Source organism: Girardinichthys multiradiatus, chromosome 21 (assembly GCF_021462225.1).
Source record: "Girardinichthys multiradiatus isolate DD_20200921_A chromosome 21, DD_fGirMul_XY1, whole genome shotgun sequence".
Taxonomy (NCBI): Eukaryota; Metazoa; Chordata; class Actinopteri; order Cyprinodontiformes; family Goodeidae; genus Girardinichthys; species Girardinichthys multiradiatus.
The window spans coordinates 15,349,561-15,358,149 of NC_061813.1; the positions used below are offsets into that span (position 1 = coordinate 15,349,561).

An 8,589-nucleotide genomic window follows, 5' to 3' on the forward strand; every position below is an offset into this window, starting at 1 on the left:
CAAATGTTAATAAATGTGTGGGTGCCCATATTTAATCCTCAGCTGAAATGACATTTTTATTATAATTTGCAGAAATTCTAAAACATTCTTCTCTTCAGTAAGGATTAAATTGATATTAATAATTCATATGTCAAAAAATATCACATGACAGTAAATGGTTTTTAAAATGATAAGCGTCAGCCACTTTCCTCTGAAGAGCTACTTGGACAGATTCAAACTAAGAATGACACTAAACATCATATGCTGACCAGTTGGCCTTGTAAAAGCTCCAGTTGCTTGGCAACAGATGCCTAATGAGGCTTTTATTGGTGGGTAATAAGACAAGCAACACCTGAAGTGACAGCTGGGCATGTGGTTTCTGCTCAGCTGCATAGCCGCAAAGTAAGAATGTCCCAGTCAGGATTTACTTTGTTGTTTCTGACTCAGTGTCATCAGGTTTAGTTTCTAATCATCCATTTGATTTGAGATTCTTTTTCCAATCCTCTCCTTACTCTAGACCTCTGAAATGAAAAATAAATTATGAATGTAAACAGAAAAATCTGATTAAAAAATTTGATGAAATTAACCATAAATAGCATCTTTGCTTTTTGAACAGTTAGCCAACTACAGCAATTACAGCCTCTTAGGAACAGCAGCCTAATAACAGGGTTAAGACTTCGTGGAGGACGAACTTTGTGTTATATTGTCTTATTTGAGCTAAAAGAAAATCTGTGTGACCAGAAACATGTTCCACTGATTTATAAGTGTTAGCTTAGCATCACCAGAGATGATTCTAGAGTTTTTGGGGCCCAAGGCACAATTTCACCACAGGCTTTCGAACCAGCATTCATCAGAGACGTTCACGGGTCAATTTTTCAAAGTCCAGATCAAGTCTCAAGTTTTTGAGGAACAAGTCCAAGTCAAGCCTCATATTAATGAAATAAACAATTTCTTATTTCTTATTGAGTCCATGGCAGCTAGTGGACCTCTAATTCTGCATCTCTGTAGGTTAGGATTTCAAACCTGTATTGTTTGTGCCCAGGCCTCAATTACCACATAAACATTTGATAATTATCTTTAAATCTATTAATAGCACTAAAGTCGTTTAGCACTCTCTGGCACTCGTCATGGATTTGTAATACATAAGTTGAAAAAGTAAACATAATCAGGGGACAATGAGTACATATAACAATGACATGTTAGTAATACAATATAGCATAAAATTCTTCAAATCCTACTTTGGATGTTCTTTGGCACATTAACTTGGCCTGTGTCATTTAAAATGTTTCATTAAATAGGAGCAATATAGAAAAACATGTTTCAGAACAGAAGGTACAACTATGTCTTTGCTATATACTGTTTACATTAGATTACATTAACATCAGCACGTGAATCAATAAATACAGTTTTAGAAGCATAAAGTCTACTTGTCACATAAAGAAATAGAACAGAATTTTTGCACCTTAGTGGTTTAGTGTCCAGATTTCTACCCTATTACTTTAATGACTTACAGCACCTTGCGAAAGTACTTGGCCCCCTTCAACTGGTCAACGTCTTGCCACATTTCAGGCTTCAAACATAAAGATATAAAATTCTAATTTTTTGTGAAGAATCAACAACAAGTGGGACACAATCGTGAAGTGGAATGAAATTTATTGGATGTGTCAAACTTGTTTAACAAATAAAAATCTGAAAAGTGGGGCGTGCAATATCATTCGGCCCCCTTGCGTTAATACTTTGTAGCGCCACCCTTTGCTGCAATTACATCTGCAAGTCGCTTGGGGTTTGTCTCTATCAGTTTTGCACATTGAGAGACTGAAATTCTTGCCCATTCTTCCTTGTAAAACAGCTGGAGCTCAGTGAGGTTGGATGGAGAGCGTTCGTGAACGGCAGTCTTCAGCTCTTTCCACAGATTCTCGATTGGATTCAGGTCTGGACTTTGACTTGGCCATTCCAACACCTGGATACGTTTATTTGTGAACCATTCCATTGTAGATTTGGCTTTATGTTTTGGATCATTGTCTTGTTGGAAGATAAATCTCTGTCCCAGTCTCAGGTCTCTTGCAGACTCCAACAGGTTTTCTTCCAGAATGGTCCTGTATTTGGCCCAATCCATCTTCCCATCAGTTGTGACCATCTTCCCTGTCTCTCCTGACGAAAAGCAGGCCCAAACCATGATGCTGCCACCACCATGTTTGACAGTGGGGATGGTGTGTTCAGGGTGATGAGCTGTGTTGTTTTTACGCCAAACATATCGTTTTGCATTGTGGCCAAACAGTTAGATTTTGGTTTCATCTGACCAGAGCACCTTCTTCCACATGTTTGGTGTGTCTCCCAGGTGGCTTGTGGCAAACTTTAAACGAGACTTTTTATGGATATATTTGAGAAATGGCTTTCTTCTTGCCACTCTTCCAAAAAGGCCAGATTTGTGCAGTGTACGACTGATTGTTGTCCTATGGACAGAATCTCCCACCTCAGCTGCAGATCTCTGCAGTTCATCCAGAGTGATCATGGGCCTCTTGGCTGCATCTCTGATCAGTCTTCTCCTTGTTCGAGATGAAAGTTTAGAGGGACGGCCGGGTCTTGGTAGATTTGCAGTGGTGTGATACTCCTTCCATTTCAATATGATTGCTTGCACAGTGCTCCTTGGGATGTTTAAAGCTTGGGAAATCTTTTTGTATCCAAATCCGGCTTTAAACTTCTCCACAACAGTATCTCGGACCTGCCTGGTGTGTTCCTTGGTTTTCACGATACTCTCTGCGCTTTGAACAGAACCCTGAGACTATCACAGAGCAGGTACATTTATACGGAGACTTGATTACACACAGATGGATTCTATTTATCATCATCAGTCATTTGGGACAACAGTGGATCATTCAGAGATTCTCACTGAACGTCTGGAATGAGTTTGCTGCACTGAAAGTAAAGGGGCCGAATAATATTACATGCCCCACTTTTCAGTTTTTTATTTGTTAAAAAAGTTTAACATATCCAATAAATTTCATTTCACTTCACGATTGTGTCCCGCTTGTTGTTGATTCTTCACAAAAAATTAGAATTTTATATTTTTATGTTTGAGGCCTGAAATGTGGCAAGAGGTTGACCAGTTCAAGGGGGCCAAGTACTTTCGCAAGGCACTATAGTATTATTAGCTTGGCTGTGATCATTAATCAAAGCTAAACTAAAGAAGTTCCTTTGCTAATTAAAAATAGCTTGGTTCAAGTTTCCATTGCAAGCTAAATAAGCTTCTGTATTAACTGCACTACTTTTTTTTGTCATTATCAGATGAAAACGTTTCTTCATTTTGATACTCTAGCTCTAAGTCTTTCATGACAGACCAGTGCTAACTAGCTATATGAGTGAGAGGGGGGGGGTGGGGCCCCTTTAACATACTCTGTGATGTCATTGCAAGCTTTCCACAAGGTCGCTGCTCTGTAGTGATTCAATGTTGGCCAGTTCTTGAAGGTTCCCTGTCCAGGGCCCCCCGAGAGCATTTGCCTACCTTGCCTGTTGCCAAGCAGCACCTCTGACCATCAGTTTGACATTCCTTCAGCCATATTATGTAATCATTTGTATGTACAATCTTTCTTCTAAGAGAGGAAAGTGAACATTATGCTCTTGGTGTAAAGCATAATTTGGTGTTGCAATGCGAAACCATTGCTTATAGGTGCTAATGCTTTGTGGATTGTTGTCAAAATAGTTTCACTAGGGCAAGAAAAGGTCCTTTTACCACCAATAGAGTTACCTCTCTAGGTTTGCTTCTGATATTTTTCCCTCAGATTTTTTATTTTTTGCCATGTAATAATTGCCTCTCTTTACCTTTGCTAAGTTGACATAGCATACAGGTCACAAGTGGCAGCCAAAGACAGTTTACCATGACAACAGGGCAGCTGCCTGTGGAAAACAGCTGGAAGGCAACTTAATGTCTCAATTATTTGTTTTTATATCTGATTAATAATTATTGATTTAATTGTTGTTTTAACCTGTGCAAAAAGTGGATGTAGGATCAAAAAATTTGTAAAGTTAGTACGTGAATGCATATCTAGCTAAATTTAAATGAAGCCATGTATTGGCCTGCATAAATTATGGAAAACGGAGCATGTGTATTAGACATGATTGGGATGTTTGATAGAATTTTGTTCACCAGCCTAAAAACACAGTAAAGAACATTTGGGTTTTGCTACTTTACTTGTATATCAGACACTTATTACAAAGGGCACTTTTTACATGTTCAGTGTTTCAAACAGGGTTGGAGGGCAAACCGCCTCACGTTCCTGATCCAAAGGGGTACAAGGATGAGCTGTCTTACGTTTCTGTGCCTGAGTGATCCCAGAAATTCAAGGACGAGCTATCTTACGATCTTTGGTCTCAAGTCTCCAGGGTAACCTCCAAAGAAGATTCTCCGTCAGTTCTCCATGCACAGTGGTCGACTCCTGACAAGTACCTCCATGGGTTTTCCCTTGTCAACGTCCCAGGCTTCATCTCCACCAGTCTCCAGGTTCCTGCATCTATGCCGCTGGCCTCCAAGGTATATGCACCACAGATTTAATGATTATTTATCATTAAATCATTTCACACACCACTGTTTGCATTTTCATCCTGCTACAACCTCACAAAAAATCACCATTTTGGCGGTAAAGGAATGAGTTGTGTGTTTGTGTTGAAAGATATAGGGTTGAGGAAATTTGTTAAACCCAGTGAATTCAGTGAAACCCTCTCATGATTCTTCAATTTAAAGTAATTATAATTAATTTATTATGGACACAGTGGACATGAGTAGGCTTTAGAGTGGCCAAAGCACAGCCTTAAATCTAAAGAAATGTTAGTTGAACTGCACTACTCTACTCCTGATTGGTTCCACTCCTTACAGCTGGTAGCAACAGCTTTCTTGTTAGTGGTTTTGTATTTCGGTGTAACTCCTTGTCCTTTCTCAGGCTCTAAATCGATCTCTCTCTTCTCATCCAGTCCGCAGTAGATCCAACAATTGGACAACAGGTGAGTATGTTATGTGAAATCACACTTTTATTCAGATCCTAATAAACAAAACAGTTCTTGTAAACCACAGCGAGTTTTATTTTCATTTACTTTATTTATTTATTTACTGGGATATGAAATAAAGGCTGTAGAAGATCCAGCAGCGAATTATGTCAGAAGACAATAAACCTGTGAATGAACACACATGGAATTATGTAATAAACAAAAAGTGTGAAATAACTCTAAACATTTTTATATTTTAGATTATTACAAAATAGCCCTTTGCTCTGATTTCTGCTTCGCTTTCTTAGCATTCGCTCGATGAGCTTCTAAAATGGTTTTCCAAAGGGTCTTGAAAGAACTTCCCAGACGTTCATTGAGAAACGGCAAAAGGTTAATATTTTTGTCATTAATGCAAAGGGCGGCTACTTTAAGGAATATAAAATATAAAATATTTAAAGTTATTTTACAATTTTTGGTTTGCTACATAATTTCATATGTGTTCATTCACTCTTTTGATGCCTTCATTGAGAATCTACGTACAATGTAAATAGTCATAGACAAAAAGAAAACCATTAAATGAGAAAGACCTTCTGAAACTATCGACCGGTAGTGTATATTTACTTAACATGTAAACACGCTCATACTGTGTTTACTGAATGTCTGATATGGAGTGCTGGGTGCAGGATGAGTGTGTGTGAGTGAGCGCACGTTTAAGTTAGAGAAGTGACATAAACAGGAACCCTGAGCCCAATCGAACGCTGCCTTTAGAAAAATGTTCCTTTGAATCTCTTTTTGTGTTTGCAGCAGCAGGATGCAACCCCAAAAATACAACAAAGCAAAGACCTGCCACCGGTAAAATGAAACTGATTTCCAAAGTTAAAAATACCTCCAACATATATTTACACTCACACTTACAGTAACTAAATGAAGCTCCTACTTAAAATGGACCAGTCTGGTTTTCACACAGTAACAGTCATGATTATCAGCTTTTAAGTGCTCATAAATATAAAGTGGCTGGTTATGGATTATTTGCTCTTTGTTCAACAGTTGGGTCAGGTTTCAAGCATGTCTTACGTCTCCAAAATGTCTATGTGCTGTGAAAACGTAAGTGAAACTACCTGCATGCTAACCTACTATATCTGTAGAACAAATGGGTCGAAATACCATTTTAGACCCAAAACTTTCAGATGTCTATTAGATGTTGCTGATCGCAGCCACTGTGCATAAGAAATTTGGAAAAGTTAAGAGTGGAAATACAGGGAAGTAAAGACGAAATGCTGAAACAGAGTCAAAACCTGCTTTAACAAATTATTCGTTTTAGGGTTTTTACACTTATGCAATCCAATTAGTTTTTATTAGATGAAATTTAAAATATAACATAGTAAAATTAGAAGATGTTTAGAAATTGTACAAATATCACATTAAAAAACACACCAGAGGGGAGTTCATATTCAAGTCAATATGAAGAGTTTTTCAACCTTTCAATTATTTTTATATAATGTGGACAATTAAAGGAATTAAGGAGATAAAAAACAAACACAGGGTTTGTACGTAATTGTGTTAATGGTTTAAATGATTAAATGATTTATGTTACAACCCTTAATTCAGCAGCTGCCACTCTTAAGGTTTGTTGGTGCTTGGCCAATCAGCATTAAGTAATTTAGTGCATACCAGCACCATAGAAAGAGAGAGTTACGACACTCTCATTAACTTCTATAGAAAGAATGGAATGCGGAAGTCATGTGGTTCATGGAGCTGCTAATAGGTCCAAACACCAGCAGCTCCAGCATTGGACGTAGTTCATTCTCAGTGTTTCAGAAGGATTTTTTACGGTAAGTTGATAAAATACAACATTATTTTGCTATTGTGAAGCTTTAGCTGACTGTTCTGTATTGCAGTTTAGCAATTATATTTTACATCGCCAGGTTTAGTTAATTAAGCATGTTAACTCGCTTGTTGTATTTTAACTGCAGCTAGCTCATTGTAAGCATGGCGGGTTTAGACGGGTCTATCTCATTGTGTCTGATTCAGCATTTTAAAATGTCCATTACAGCTTACATTCTTAGCGTTGATAATTTTCTAATTTTTATTGTAATTCCAGCTACTGAACTAGCACATCTTGAAAAATACTTTAATATTGGCATGGTTAATTTAGTTAAAGTTATAGATTGTTTGTCAACGACAGCCACATAAATGGGGACATTATCATTAAACGTGATTGTGAAGATGAGTAATTTTTTATTATTCATTTCCAGGTAAACCACACGAGAATGGCTTAAGTGAACTGCTGAACCATGTTGCATACGAAGCACCACAAAGTAACAAGATCTCATTTTTCTGTCCTTAAAAATAATAAGAGCTGAATCAAGATGTTTGAACAAAATGATTTTAAGACCTTTACAAAGTTGGTATTTACAGCAGGACTGTTACTTAACATTTGTTTTATGTTATTAGTTTTGCATTTGCTAGTCATGGGTGAAGTTGAAGTAGATGTTAGAATCTATCTCAAGACAGAACAAGAAATTAAGAATTATTACTGGAACATATCAGCATCAATACACAGAATAATAACAAAAAATACGTTTAAACAATCAAAGGTAACACTGCTGTATTCTTGTTGATTTGGAGTGCTGGAGCTGACAGGTTGATGGGGAGGCTGTCAAAAAAAATCAAAGTGATCAGAAATTATATATATATAGAGAGAGAGAGAGAGATAGTGTTTTGAAGAAAGACATTTACTTTTCTTCGTATTTACTGGAAGGCATTTACTTTTTTTTGCCTTTCAGTATGACCTTCCAGCTATGATAGTGATTCTGAGTCCTCTAAAATGTTCCTGTATTGTTTTCAGGGAGGTCAGCAGATGTGGTGACTGACTTCAAAAGGAGCTGCTGCCAATGATGCTGAGCAGGATGAAACCCTCATTTGGACTATGGCACATTTCTACCTTGTCCATATTTGATCAGATACAGTTTATTGGTGCAGATGTAATTAATAAACTGTATAAATGGTAGTGCAAGTACTTCTTTATTAAAGCTAGTTTTGCATTTTACATATCTTACAGTAAATTGTTTGGTCATTTATTTTTGCACAATTCACAGTTGTTTTGTTATCTAATACGATTTTAACTACAGTTTCAATTAAATGAACATTTTAGTCAATGAATTACAATTTCACAACAGTTGTCAGACTACAGGCACAATCAACTCTGTTATAGATACAAGTACTCAGTTCGCATGACAGCACAAAATAGAATAATTATGTCTTCTACAAAAATTAAGAATTCATCCCAGGTCTTCAGTCATATTTTCATACAGCTACATATTTTCTCGTTCATTTAAAAATTATTAAATTTTTAAATACTGCTCATTTTCCATCTGTAATATTTGGATATTTTTTTGAAATACATAGGCAATAGATCTTTCCACGTAGTATAGGATGTAGATCTGAAGGTAAGTTTGATCAGAGCTCTTAACTGCTGGCACAGAATAGTTATAGCATTCCCATGCTAGCATGTGCTAGCATGGGAGAAGATCAGAAAGAGCATTTATAATAGGTATTGTTACTTCTGCTTGGATTTTCAAATTGTGATTTAGTAACCAGTAATCAGTTCATTATTATTTAATTACCAAAAGT

General features: G+C 36.8%; 1 pseudogene; it reads left to right on the forward strand.

Annotated features, from left to right (window-relative positions):
* Positions 1–7,825, forward strand: part of LOC124858499 — a 33,431-nt pseudogene extending 25,606 nt beyond the window's left edge.
* The last annotated feature ends 764 nt before the right edge of the window (positions 7,826–8,589 follow it).